Source organism: Corvus cornix, chromosome 12 (genome assembly GCF_000738735.6).
Source record: "Corvus cornix cornix isolate S_Up_H32 chromosome 12, ASM73873v5, whole genome shotgun sequence".
NCBI lineage: Eukaryota > Metazoa > Chordata > Aves > Passeriformes > Corvidae > Corvus > Corvus cornix.
In genome coordinates, this window is record NC_046342.1 from 14422903 (window position 1) to 14438064 (window position 15162).

At 46.5% G+C, this 15162-nt stretch overlaps 1 long non-coding RNA gene across 1 annotated transcript in view; it reads right to left on the bottom strand.

Moving 5' to 3' along the window:
• LOC104683350 overlaps positions 1 to 7494 on the bottom strand; it is a 93639-nt gene extending 86145 nt beyond the window's left edge. The window contains exon 1 of the long non-coding RNA XR_005602994.1: positions 7378 to 7494. This is a non-coding gene — a long non-coding RNA (uncharacterized LOC104683350). The remainder of the gene's footprint in view (positions 1 to 7377) is intronic.
• Between the last annotated feature and the right edge of the window lie 7668 nt (positions 7495 to 15162).

Here is a 15162-nt window from a genome sequence, read left to right on the forward strand (position 1 = left end):
GGGAAAAGATAACAAGGAAAACCTGTATAAACCACACATTATTCCCAGGTCCCTCTCATGCCAGGATTAAATTTGGCAGAGCTACTGGGGGTTTTCCACATGGCCATTCTCACCTAATGAATTCTCTCTACCTGTAAAGCTGTATCAAACTCTTTCTGCACTTTGTCCTTCCTGCTCTCCTACTGTGGAATCTTGCAGTGGTTTTAGGTGTTGATCTGGGCTATAGGAACTGTGAAGTTCACTGGATGGGGCCAGGGGAAGTTTTCTGGCATGTGGTGTGAACCCATTGCAGCACTGGTCTGGACCCCTCTCCACTGTGTGCACAAAAATACCCCAGGAGCCCTGAAACACTGCAGCTGTTCTGTGGAAACAAAAAAGAGAATAAAGGAACTTTCAAAGTGGAAAAAACCCCATCAGACCTGGATGAAACACAGTCAAATAAACCAAATCTCTCCCTGCCTACTGTACTGTTGCAGGACAAGTCCTTTTGTTCAGCAGTCCCTAACAGCTCCCTATTAGCAGAGCCCCTCACGGGCTCTCTCTCCTCATCCCAGCTGAGGTTTGGCAGATTTTCGGCTCCTTTCTGGCAACTGCAGCACTGCTTGTGCTATGGACTTCCTGGGAGTGTTGCCCAGCAAGGCAACTCCCTTATTTTGGGGAAGGACAGAGCTCCATCTATCTGGTGGGGTATCCCTGAACAACAGTTGGTGGCCAGGGCACTGCAGCCACACAGACCTTTGCAGCTAAAGACCTGTAATTGGTAGAACAATGTCCTCCAGGTCTCCTACCATCCCAGCTAACCCAGATCTCAGGTGGGGGAGACCTACCAGCCATATCCATGTGGACACCTCCATTCCTCTTTCCTTCACTGGACCTGTCTTGCTGTGAGTGCTCAGGGCTGGGGACAGTGTGACACACACTCAGCACGATGTGCAACACACTCTGACCACCCCAAGCAGCACAGGGTTTAATGATCTCCACTAGCATCATTGGCTGGGGTTTTTTCTGTTATTATTTTGTTTATCTATTCTCACTAAGAAGACAACACAGAGAAATAAGATCAGCGTGCAGTAAGACATGGGGGTTTTGTGTGATTGTTTCCATAGGAGCTGCATGGGGATAAAAGCATTCTGCAAAACAGTGGAAAACAGTATTTTCATCACCTTCAGGAACTCCCTGGTGGGGTGTATGAGTTTGCACACTGCTTAGGTATTCACACCTACTCTGGTCCTCTAGGGAGGGGTAATTTCCTCAGGGTTTGACCGTGCTCAATAAAAAAGAAGACACCTCTTTTTTGCTAGTGAAGAAAAAAACTCCCCAAAAGAAAAAAATGCATCACTGTGATCCTTACTTCCTGAGTACTAACATGTCTTAAGCAAAATCACAGAGAGTGTCCACCAGCTGAGGAATGGTCCTCTCATCTCAAAAACAATACAGTCTTAAATACCCTCACCAATGAGCAAGGAGCAATTAATGTTGACTGTCCAAAAAGGCATAAAAATGCAATTCCGTCTCCCAATAAAATCTGATAAGTGATTTTTAGCAGGTATTATATGTGGCTCCTTGCTCAGCCATATTCACATATTTGCACCAAACAGGTAAATTAGATGATTCAGGTTGCAGAAAATTAAAACCTTCACAACATGGGTGGAAGATTGAATCACAAAACTCACCTGTCTGGGGCTTGGCAGGATCCAAACTTTGCAGTGCAAATTCAACTTGAAGTTGCCAGCTGTATGCCATCATCTCGCCTGCACATCATTGGTGACTGCTGTGACCTCCCTCAGATGCCTATTGCCTGGAATTTCCTCAAGTGTAACAATAAGCTGGGAGAGTCTTTACCTTATCTATAAAGTTACCAACAAACATGAATCAAACTGTTTTAAATAAACAATTTAAAAAAAAAAATTTAAAATTTTGTCAATGGAAAAATGGAAGTTAATTTTTAATGATCCCAGACCAAGGAAACCTACTGCTTGTGGTAGAATTAATTTTCTTCACAGTAGCTGGTGCAGGGCTCTGTTTTGGACAACACAGGGTTGATAATACAGAGATATTTTTGTTGTTGCTGAGTAGGACTTACACAGAGCCAAGGCCTGTTCTGCTTTTCCTACTGCCACACTGGTGAGGAAGTTGGGGGTGCTTGGGAAGAGACACAGCCGGGACAGGTGACCCAAACTGACCAAAGGGATATTCCAGGCCATATGACATCATGCTCATGTATAAAGCTGGAGGAAGAAGGAGGAAGAGGGGGACATGTTTGGAGTGATGGTGGTTGTCTTCCCAAGTCACCATTACGTGTGATGGGACCCTGCTCTCCTGGAGATGGTAGCACACCTGCTTGCCCAGGGGAAGCAGTGAATGAATTCTTTGTTTTACTTTACCTGTGTGCTTGGATTTTGCTTTCCCTGTTAAACTGTCTTTATCTCAACCCACAAGTTTCCTGGCTTTTAGCCTTTCAATTCTCTCCCTTATCCTGCTGGTGGCGGAGTGAGCAGCTGCTTGGGGCTTGGCTGCTGGCTGGGGTGAAACCATGACACTGCTGGAGACATCCAATAATTCACACAAGTGACAGAAGACCCAAACCTCTGTCCCACCAGTGCTACCATTCCACTATCATGATCTGAATTTCCCTGTACCTCATGGACTGAGAAGCTGCAAGGGACCAGACCATTGCCCGTTCTCCAGCTCAGCCCTCCTGGGGCTCCAAATCCCACTAAACCCAACTGCTGCTATCCTAAGAAAAAAGTAAAAGTGGCAAAGCAGAGGCTCCTAAATAGGAATTATATTTAGATTGATTAAGATAGCTATTGTGTGTCAATTTATTTAAATATAAATGGATTATTTGGAATGTGTTCATTGAAGACTAACAGCTCCTGAATGCAATACAGATACATGACTAATTATAAAGTCAAGCAGCCATTATGAATGTTTCTAATGATCAATTTGTATTCCAACAACACACAGTCATCACCTTTAAAGCTCCAACAGTCGCGGTAATTGGGAGAAGAGACTGTGCTCTATGCAGAAAGCAATCAGCTGACTAGTGCCTGCTGGAATAAGAGGTAAAAAGCTGGGTTTTCAGGGGCCCACACTAAGGCCTGAGAGCTGATAGTTGGATGGAGGGTGGGGAGGTTGTTTTTCTTGGTAGGCACAGCCCAGAGGAGGTTGACTGAAAAGATGACAGAAATGTTTCTGGAAGGGGGATACACACAAGGGTCTATAAGTCTGCAGACTGAGCACGAGGAGAGACCTTAATACAATCTCAGAATGATAGAGAGGCAATAGGACAAGCAGCTCCTGCGTACAAATAAAATTTACTCAATTAGATACACTTAAATGCAATAAATTTTTAGTGGAAAACCAGATCAGTTATAACTTCCATTCTGCATGTCAGTCGAAGGAGAAGCGATAATTTAATACACTGCACTTGCAATTCTGTGCATCCAGAGCATCATGTGGCTGGGTCACTGCCGGGAGGAAAGTAAACATGCTTTTCTGAAGAGACCATCTCTGGAAGTAAATTTGGGTCAAATTAGATTTATTGAGCACTGGCACACTTCAAGGCCTGTGGAGAGAAGAGCTTCTTCCACCAGGCCAAGGGGCTTGTCCCAAAGGCATCTTGCTGAGGTTTCAGGGCCACGGCTCACACATGGGTGTTGGGACTTTGGTGGAAATCAAGCACCCAAGCCCCTCCACGCACAGGGCCCCTCATCATGGCCTTAGACCTGACTTCTCACTGGGACCCTGTGAAGTGTGGTGGTAGGAAGAGCAGGAGGCAGGAGCTTTTGGGTGGGCTCAGCCTCTGCCCATCCCATTGCCAAAGAACCCAGATAGACCATTCACAGCAAACCCCTCAGCACAGCCTTGAAGGGAGCTGTATCTGAGTGCTCAGAGCCAGGTTGGCAGTGGGGCTGGGGCACAACACCACTAATGGCTTCCATTTGCCTTCCCTCTCTTGCAGAAGGATGCACAGGTTTCCCTGCATCATGGAGAGGATGGGATTCTTTGCAGCAGCTTTCTGGTGCAGTCTGGAAACGTCTTGGGGCAGGTGTACATTTTGAATTTAGGCTTAGAGCTAGCTCCAACTGCTATTCTCACCTTGGGATATTGATGCCTTTTCCTGGTCTTAAAATCAAGAGGCATACACGGTTAGAAGGGGAAAAGGGATTTTACGTTGGTATTTATTCTTAAGGATCCTTAGGTGTACACGTCCAGGTCATATGCATCGAGATGCACCCCACCGAGTCTTTCCCTGTGTCTCTGTGTCTCTCCTCTCGTGTGTCCCCCCCAACATTGGGTATAACATTATAGGTGTTACTAATTAGCATATCTATCAAAGATTCCCCAATGAGAGGCTCAAGTGAGCCCCCCCTCCCCAAGGAGCCTTCCCCTGGATGGTTCTATCTCAGGTTACAGAATGTGTTCTGGAGAGGACCTTGCGGTCTGGGGCACACTGATCCCTCACTACGAAGCTTCTAAAATGTTGAGTCTCTTAGCTTGACAAACAAGGCCAAGAATGTAGGCAAAAAGCACTAGGAATACAGAAGCTGTAAAAAGGTATAACAGGGGTATAAAAGAAAAGGCAAAAATCTTCATGGCATCAATATAAAACAAGTGCTTCTCCCTCCAGATTCTATAATTCGCTGCAAAAGCAAAGGTGAGATGCAGTGCAGGATGATGCCAGGCAATCAGTGGAAGGAAAGGGAACAGGGAAAGGGAGGTGCCCTGTCCCTGTCCCTCCTAGCCCATTCTTCCCACCACTCCAATGGTCCAGGTCTCATGAACAAGGCTATCACAGGGATATCAGCCCTGAAGGGCATCTCAACAGAGGAACTCCCGGCCAGGAAAGACCTTGGAGTGAAATTTTGGGCTGTCTCTCCATTTCAAAAGGAAAGAGACCAGTGTGTTTTTCCTGGCAGAAACAGCTTCTGCCACAACTTGCTGGGCACTCACCATTCCCAAGATCACAGAAAAAAAAAAATCACACCAGGGTAAATATATTTTTCCAGTCAAGAAAAATGTTGTATTTAGTTACCTTCTTATCACTCACTAGACATTGGCAAATAAATTCAGGCCTAGGTTTCAAGTTCATCAGAAGTTTTCTACCAGAAAACACTGATTAGATGCAATATGCTCCACGGAAACATTGATTCTGTCTGGTCTTTGGGTATAAACCATGTCTGGCTTTTTACATGTCCCTCTTCCTTATTTTTCTGGCTTCCCCGCTGCCTACCTTCTGAAGTGCACAGGGATGTGGCTGCTGGGATACACTCACAGCTGCCAAAATCCACAGCATCCCTCTGCCTGGGGTGCCTTTCCCTGAAACAGAGGAGCTCAGAGCAAAGGCTCAGTAAAGCAGTGCTGTCACTGGGAGATGAAAATGTGGAAGGGGTTGGTAACACCTCTGCAAAACAGAATTTGAGGCCTTGAAGAACACAGCTTCATTGTGGGCTTAGAACCAGTCCCATCATGAAAGAGGGAGGACATTATGGAGATCATGGGGCAAGAAGTCTGGGGAGGACTTCAGCTGAGCACTTTTGGACTGTAGCACATCCTTGTCCCAAGAATCAGCTCCACCTCAACTCTCTCAATGCATGTTAGTCCAACATGTTGTAAAAGCTTTCCAAAGGCTGTATGGTCTTTCCCAAGAAGTTCTCAGGACACTTTGCCAGCCTTTCTACCAGGATCCTTCTGGCACCCAGTGTCACACAGTTTAGTTCCCACTGTGCTCTCCCTCCCTGTGCACTGTGGCCAGGGAGGATGAGCCCAGCACGGCCCCATCAGCGAGGGCAGTACAGCCCAGCATCGCCCAGCCCTCCTGCCTCGAGCCCCCAAACCATTGCCAGACCCAAGTCACAGGGTGGGATGTCACGTTTGCCTTTGCTTTGTTTTGCCAGAGGGTGGAAGGAAACTGCAGCCAGACTCACAGCCTCCCTCTACCCTCTGATCTTCAGCCAACACAGACTGTCAGATAGTCACCCAAATCTAGAAGGACAAGAGTCCTCAGAGAAAAGCTTTATGGCAATTGCTTGATGCTTCACCAATTCAGCAACTGAATCTCATAAAAAATATATATCTGCCTTCTATTCTGAGACAGTGGCCCATCCTTCGGCATCCTTCACTGCAGTGACAGCACAGCACTCAAAGTGTGTTTTAGCCTTTAAGAAAATACACTCGGAGCTCAGAAAAACACTTCAAAGCTCCATGACTGGCTAAAACAGTGTTAACAACTGGCCAGTTGGTGTCTGATCTCTGCATCACAAAGAGGTGCAATTGCCATTGTCACCCTCTGCCTAAAACTCTCCTGCTTTGTTGTTTGGAATTGCAGGCAGCCCCCAGCAGCACCCCCAGCCCTGCCTGTGGACAGTCTAACACTGCATGTGTTAGTAAGGAGCTGCCATGGCCCATTCTCAGAATATGAGCTCACTGCAGAAAACCAATCTCCCTCCCTTTTTTATTCCTTGGCAAGGCAGGAGGTCGTTCCTGCAGCTGTGCTGGAGCACCAGCCACCGGCTCAGGGGCTAGCTTCCTGCTCAGGAACCTTTGGACAGAGGTGGAAGGGACAGAGGGTCTCAAGAGCCACTGCTGAGGAGCCACTGTAGTATGAAATCTGCAGTGATTCCCTCATTTAGGAAACATCAGAACAAATTGCCAAAGACGCAGCCCTACCAGGGACAGCCTGACTCTGTCTTGGACAGCAAGCACAGCATCTGACATCTGCAGTGTGTGACAGCTGCCCTGCACAGCACAATTCCACATGCACAGCTCCTGGTGCAAGCAGAGCATTTTGAAACAGATGCGTTATGAATTGATAAGGTGTCAGATAGTTCTGATGCTGTCTCCAGAGATAATATCAAGACTTACATTTACACTTCAACCCATTTTTCAGCTGCAAATCTCTAGCCAGCTGACACCCCATGCAGTGGCTGGAGGTCTGAGGAAGGTGCTGCACACACCCAGCTTAGATTAGCCACAGCAAATACCAAAACCTCTGGATGGTTATGGTCATTTGCCTTTATGGCACTTTCATCCTGCCATGGCCACCTCTCCAGTTTGCAGGGCTTTGGCTGGGCTTTGATTGCATGAGAAATGTTCAAGCTGGTCCCTCTTTGCTGTCCATATAATTGCTTCATCTGTGACTCCAGTTTACTTGCATCTGCACTAGGGCAAATATTTTTCAGGCTCAGCAGTGCAATTGTGAAGTGTAAATTCACCAGTTTTCCTTTTCTTGAAATTTCTGTCAGTATTCCAAAGAAAAGAATGGATTATTTCACTACCATATTTATTTAAAGAAAATTAATTAACCTCATGGCAGGACTGTGAATCTCAGATGAGCCAGCATCTCATTTAAATGATAGGCACAGCTTTTCTTACCTGCCCTGGTTATCCAGCAGAGTGATGGCAGCCACTGCGTGGTGATATTCATGTAGTGTATGCTGAGGCTCTGGGAGAAGGCAGCAATCACCTGGAGCTGCACCAGGGCTTGATTCTCACCACCAACGCCTCTCAGCACTGGTTATGAATGCTGATGATGACAGCAAAGTGGGAGCTGAGGCTCAGCTATCATAATCACGCGGCTCAAAGCAGTTTGAATGCCTACAGAAAAAACACACTTTACAAAATCAGACACATTCATACTGGTGTCACTTTGCAAAGGATAAGCAGATACAGAGCACTTTTAGAGCAGAAGAACAGTGGCTCATGAGGTGTCAGAACAGCTTCCCAGCATCTGTGTGATTTGCACAAGCTCTGGAATAGCATGTCTTTGAATCCCTGTATTAAACTGCACCAAGGGCTGCTCTGCCTGGCAGCACCAAAAGCACACCAAGCTCCTGTGTCTGAGGCAGGTTGAGCCTCAGTCAGTGCTCTCCATCCTTAGCTTCCCCAGAGGTGGCCCAGGCAGCCAGACAAGCACTTTCTGTGATTCAGGTGGTCGCAGAGCTGATCACCTTCCAGATTCAGAGTAGTTTGGGTTGGGAGGCATCACTGGAAATCACTGACCCAACCCCTGCTCCCAGCAGGACTCACTTCAAAGGGGGATCAGGATTCTCAGGGCCTCCTGCAAAGTATCTGAGTATCTCCAGGATCCCAGTGTCTCTCTTCCTAGTGTTTGCTCACATCCATTTTGAAAATGTTTTCCCATTTGTCTACTTGCAATTTCTTTTTCTGGTACTCATGCCTATTGTCTTTCTGGATACACTCGTAACCTCCACAATATATTTTGCTATTGAAAGATGAAATGGTCTACTGGGAAAGTTTTTTAAATGATAGGAGCTAGTCACATTTTTCAAAAAGGGTGAAATGTAGGACAGTGACAGACGACTCATAGGATTTTTTTGTGATTACCTTCTCCTGCTATGTGTGGCAAAGCAGCTTCCAGCAAAGCATTCCACACTGCAGCAAGTGTGGCACAGGAGAGTCACACACCCCACAGAGCACACAGAGAGCCAGCCCACCAGGCAAGCACTGATTTCTGCTTATGGGGCAACTCAGCATTACTTAACTGTTTACCTGATTCTACTAAGTGGCCATCTTGAGTCTTTGGTGATTACCACTAGAGAAGGAAAACTGAGTGGGATTCTTGTCCCATTTAGTCACCCCACTTGTGGAAGTCTCCCAAACTGCCAGGACTGTTGTATCTGTGGTAAAGCCATGCCAGAGTTCAGCCAGGATTCATCTCACCTCAGACTCTGCCCCAACTATCTGATCATCCCATGGGAAGAGGAGTCATCCCTATGCAAAATGCCTCAAAAATTCAAACAACTCCTAAAGAAACTGTGGTGTTGCAGTACTATTCTGTAGAAGTCTATCCACTCTCCTCATCCTTGTTGGAATGCAGACTGCTTCCCTCAGAAGACAGCTTGGGCAGACAGGACTCCTGGCAGCACACATACAGCTGCCTGTTTATTCAAGATACAAACTTCCTAGAAATAGGTTAATTATTTTCCTGTAATGACACATTCTCTTATTAAATGCCAATAATAAAAGGGATTGTCTTCCCTAGAGATAAGATTATGCCACCTTCATAATCCGGCTTTTCAGGACAGCAGATAAATGTCTCAGCCATTTCAAAATACAAATTTGTCATTCATGAGAGCAATAAATAATGCACACAGGATGTGTGGTTACACTGACATTATCACCTCGTCATTGCACCCTGAGCATGAATATGTGACACTATAACCTCAGGCTCTTTGATAAATTATTGCCCATCACCATCCTGTCTAACACAGAGGGACAGATGAGCACTGGAAGGAATTTATGGTTGCAGTTGCAGTACTTTGGGGCTGTAGTACAATTACTGGAGTTTTCGCTGAAGCAGACTGTGATGCAGGAAACGAAGGGAAAGTCTGCATCCTCCTGGGAGGTAATGTGTAAAGAAACCTTAACGAGTGTACCCTGTGGGGGATTTCCTACCCTGCAAGTATTTAAACTGCTAATTAATTCCTATTAAAACAAAGTCTTCTGTGTACATCAAAAAATGGTGTCTGAGGCTCTGAGCCTGCAGTGGGATCTCCCAGGACTTTGCACCAGCCTTGCTTGAGAGGATGAAGCACTGGAGAATCGTTCAGTGGACTCCATTTTGGGGTTGGAGCACTGTGCTCATATCCGTGGCTCAAGATCATTCCCAATCATGATACAACGACCAGAAAACCAGAGAGCACAAAAGGAACCAGCCTCCAGGCACAAATAAATTATGTATGCCTATGCTCAACTCTTATTTTGCTTGTGCAGCAATCAATACATATTTTGAGATGAGCCACCACAGCTACACATAAAACCTTTGCTTTTAACATCATGCTTCCTTGAAAATGGGGAAAAGTTAGAGGTAACTCAGACTCTCAGATCATTCATGAAAAACCAGAGGCTGACAAAGGAGCCTCAGAGTGGTCTGGGTAAAACAGGACCAGGCTGTGAAAGAGAAGGTACCAGTATCCTGCTGGTGATGTGATGCTTGTTTTGTGGAGAGGTTCCTCTTCCCATCCCTCCTCTCCTTGGGAGGACATCATTAGTTTCATACCCTCACAGCTGTTCCCATGCATAATATTTATTTTTTAACTTTTTCTCATTTATTGCCCCATAAAAGGCACTGACTGACAATGAGCTTGTCTTTTACTGCGAAGGCTGGCCAGACCCTGAGTTGGACCAGTTGGTTTGTTCCTGCAGATGCTGGGTGATGTTAAACGGCACAAAGACTCCAGCAATTCCATCAGAGACATGGGAGCTGGGACATCTCACCAGACATGCCAGCGAAGGGACTTTGTAAAGGATGGGTATTCCTGCCCTCATGAACAAGGTAACATGCAGCAGCTCTGCTAAGCACTGCAGCAAGTGCCGTCAATGGGACCCTGCAGCCGAGGTAGGATGGAAAATCTCAGTGGGCAGAGACAGACACACAGATGCTGCAAGTCACAGCAAAGCCCCGTGGGGGCCAGGGTGGCTGTTGGGACCCTGGAGTAAGACTGGTGCCCCCAAATGCCACGCCCAGCAGTGTCGCATGGCAGTTGATGCTGATCCAGGCAAAAAAGGTGGTTCAGGAGCTTGGCCACCTCTTCCACTGCCCAGCCCCGTGTGGCCAAGCCCTCACCCCACACACCTCTTCACCGATAGGCAAAATTACTGAGCCATTAACTGTTCCCGTGTTAATAGCACCCTTGTGGGACTCAATCCAACCTAACACTGCCCTCTTGTGCTGCAACACATAAGGGGCCTTTGCAGGGAAGTGACTGGTTCATTTTTTAATTGGAGGGAGGGGCAATCTATGAAACCAGTTTTACCCAGTTTGTAAAGCTGTGCCAGTTTTATCCCAAGAGGCCAGATCGTCTCCATCTCTTGTCATTCTAAAAGCATGGGTGTCCTGCACAGCCTAGGCTACCCATCCACTCACTCCAGGGAGATTAAAATGATGGGTAAAAGTAATAAAATCAAAGGGAAAATAACAATAAAACCACAACTCAAGGCATCTGAACAATGGAAAAGAGAAAAAATAGAAAACTGCACAGTTATGAAAGCACTTTGCCTCACACAGGCTGTGTAAAAATTATTAAAGCATTGGTTAATGGCAGAAATCAGCATTTAATTAATACTCTGTTAAAATTTAGTTCTGTAGAGTCACATAACCCAAGCATATAAAAAAATCCATCATGATTAATGTTGTACCTAGAAAGAGCTACAACCAGCTCAGTCATGGGCAATAGCATGTCTGGAGCTCTCCCTCCACACAGTCTCCAGCAGACTTTAGGGTGGGAATTCTCAAGATACACATTTAGTTGTTTATGATCACAGGAGGCCTGATGGGTGGCACAGTATTTCTGCTGGCGATAAAGAAGTACTGCCACATCTTTGAGATGAAATGCCATCCATGAAGTCATCCACTGCTTCACCCTCCTGAAGGGTTGTGGTACCCAACACCACCCACTGTCTTTCTTCCTGGTCTTGGAGCAGAGCTGGAATTGATGGGACAACCCATGAAGAGAGGCTGCAGAAATGCAGAGGCACTGGATTGTGCACTGTCTCTCTATCTGCACTGCAGGATCTCTCCTTGCGCTTTTACAGCTCCTTTCAAGTGGCTGCAAATATCATCTGTCTTCTGCAAAAGGGACATAGATCAGGTATGATTTTATTTCAGTATTTATTAGACCTGCCTTGGACAGCACTGAATGCCTGACAGAAATGGTCACTTAAAAAACTTACTTTCAGAAATCCGTATATGCTGTGCAGTAGCCAGCACTGGAGCAGAAAGACTTTAGAAACTCACTGGAGGAGGAAGGAATGATGCTTACAGAGGAGAAAGAAAACCTGATAATGTTACAAGGAAGGAGCTTTTATGACACAACACTGATTCATTCCTGGGTATTGCTATTTAATGGATTACTTACATAAGCAGAAGGGAAAAAAAACCAGAGAGAAAATAAAGTAGGTGCCAAGATACAGACATGGACATCCTGCATCATTTCCTAATTGATTTTAGAATGGTCTGTCCCTCTCCAGCTGCACACTCAGGTGTGGGGTTGACTCTGGGTTGTCACGACATAAGCTCTAATGTGCTCACCTGCCATGGAGGGCAAGGCTGCCCATGTGGCCCTGCACAAACATTTTCTTAAGGTGAGACCTTTGCCCCTGGGTCCTTTGTAGAAGGGGGATAAACATTCATTCACAAGAGGAAAGGACTGTAAGAGCACTTCAATTGATGGCCTATGAAATATGTAATCACTGAAGTTTATGCTGGCTGAAACAGGATGAAGCTCATTTGCTGCAGTACAAAGCTATAGGGGGAAAAGCACCTTCTAAACTGGATTTAAAATCCAGCTCTTTGCTCCCCTCTTGCTGTGATAGCAGAGCTGACAGTGGATGATCACACCACTGAGGCAGGTCACTTTTGCTGTTTACCCCCAGTTTGTGAGACCTGCTCACAGTTTTTTGGCTGGCAGGAAGGTGGAGGGCAGTCTTCCCTGGCATCTCCCAGATTAAATATTGAAAATGTTTATGTTAGGGAGAGACGTGGCTGAGGATTTGGGAAGGTCTTCAGGCATTATTAAGATGCACTAAGTGGTTTGCTGGCAATTATCTACTATTGTCACAGACTCAGGCAGGATCTCGTATGTCAGAAACTTCTGCATGCCTTTTTCTAAATAAAACCCAGAGAAGAAAAGATGACACAAATTTTTTAACCAGGAAACTTGACATTTCAGAGTTGGCATCTCCTACTAAGTATTAATAATAAAACTTCTCAGGGAAAGACTGACAAACTATTTTGTGAAGCTTTTACTGGGCAGAGTCTAAGGTGTCCTACTGTGAACTGATTTAAAACTTCTGCATTTTTCTTTTTCTGACAGACAGAAGCAGGAATTTCTTCCAGAGTTACCAGAACCCTTATTATACCAGCAAGATTGATTCTTCTGATAAACCAGTTAAAGCAAAACACAGCATTGGATGAGAACAGAGCAGAGTGACCTGCCTGCCTGAGATTCAGTCCCAATAAAGCTGATGACATATTGAAGGGCTGTTGAATCCCTGACTAATATTGTATTTTCTTTCCCAGTGGAGGGTGATGTCACAAGCTGCACTGTGGGGGTTTGTGGATCCTCAGCTGATAAAAAGGGTTTTTCAACAGCAATGCCCTGCAATGTTTCCCATTACCTGCTGCTGACTTCAGCTTGTGAGAACTCTAAAGAATTTGTTCACAAGAGTAGCATTCATCTGGCCAGGACTGGAGTCTGTAACGTATTTTTCCTGAGGCTACACCTTAAGGCACTCTAGAAATGGTAGGGAGTGAGAACACATTAAGTTTGGTAGGATTTTTTTATTCAAGGAAGTTTTAAAAAAACTCCGCCCCAAAACTAACCTGTGCTTTTTTGCCTATACCAAGTGCTTGCATTTTTTGCAAAGGCAGTCTTGGCCAACAGTGGAAACTGTGAGAAAACATTGAGAAGGCAGGACAAGGGGAAAAAATGGTTATTATTGCCCAGAGTGGATTTACTCTGGAAATGAGAAATACGTTTATAAGCATCCTGGGCTGGAACTTCTTTCTGCTTTGCAAGGAAGTCACTTTATATTAAAGATGGATTCATTTTAAAAAGGGTTTATGGTGTGCTTCCTATGGCAGCAGGGGATGGGACTTGCTGAGCCCTGAGGCCACCTGTGGCCACAAAAGTGGTTCTGCCTCCCAAAATTGTGAATATTGGAGGATTTCTTCCAGTCAAAAGCTGCCAGGAACTAGGGCTCTGGCTGGCCTTGGACTGCTGGATTCTACCTGTCCACTGCTCCCAAGACACTAGGGTGGAAAGGTTTCTTCCTGTGGAAAAGATCCATTGTTGGTAGCTAGGTGCTGGGCTGGAAATGGGCTAAGGTAAAGGTTAGGGTTAGGGTTGAGAGTGTTAAAGAGCCTACAGCTCTTTAACAGGGACACTGGGGCTGGAAAAGGCATGCCAAAGTGATCCTAGCCAGGCTCCAACATTGCTGCTCCTACATCTTTCTGAACCTTTACCACCCGTTGATATGGAGTTAGGGTTATGGTTAGCAGCAGGTGTAGCGGGAGGGGCAGTGTTTAGGGTTGTGGTTAGGTTAATCGGTAAGGGTAGTGGACAGCTTTCCTTCCTGTGGAAAAGAGCCATCATCGGCAGCCAGGTTCCCGGGGAGTAAATTGGACCTTTGGGGCAGTAGTCTAACTTTCCACACTATTCTAGTTTCCATGTTCATTTGATGGGGAAGGAACCCACATGAATCACTGACCACCAGTCCTTGCAAAGATCCTTCAGCTTCATCTTCTCAGGTGTCTTGGTTTGAAAGACAGGTGTCTGCCAAGGAAGACAGGAGTCTCCCTTGAAATGGAAGAAAAAAAAATTGCAACCCCCTTTCCCTCTGAGTTATTATAATTTTGAAATTAAGGGGCTTTCAAGCAAAGATATGAGGAACAGGAATAACAGTTCTTTACTATTATATATCTCTATGTGTATAACAAGGCAAACAAACAGCAATAACTCTGGCAGTAACAGCGAACAATCACAAACCCAGTGCCAGCCCTCTCGGCTGTCGGGCCCTTTCCCCTCGGTGCAGTTCCGCTCGCAGCCGGCAGGGGTGCTGGCGGCTCCCGGTGAGCAGGGCAGGTGCGATGGTTCCCCCGCGGCTGCAGGGGGCGCTCCGGAGCGAGCTCGGGGAGCACGCGGCACTGGCGGCCTGGGATCCTGGGGAGGGATGGGACAAAGGCTTCACAAACCCCTGGGCAGCCGATCCCGGTGTCCGGCCGGACCCTCGGGAGCAGCAGGCTGGAACGGCAGGGATGAGCACAAATCCCGTGTGGCAGATGAGATGTATCAAACTCCGGAGCTGCAGTGGAACCCCCGGAGGTCTGGGCAGGCAGGACGTGCGGGGCTACAGAGCAGCGAAGGCTCGAAGCAGCAACAGGGGCAGGGTGGCCACAGCCCGGCTCCCAGCAGGGCAGGGAAAGGTGGGCTTGGGAACCCTGGGGTTTCTCTGGTAGAAGGAAGGTAGCCGAAAAAAGCAGAAGTCTCCAGTGCTGACGAATTCCGTCCAGCCTCCCTCTCTGTCCAAATGCTGGGAACTAAGCCCACAAGCCCAGGTGAAGGAGAGTAGTCAGATGGACCCCTCCCGTGGCCAGGTCTTTTGTTTTTCTTAAGCACCCAGTAATTTGTCCCCCTG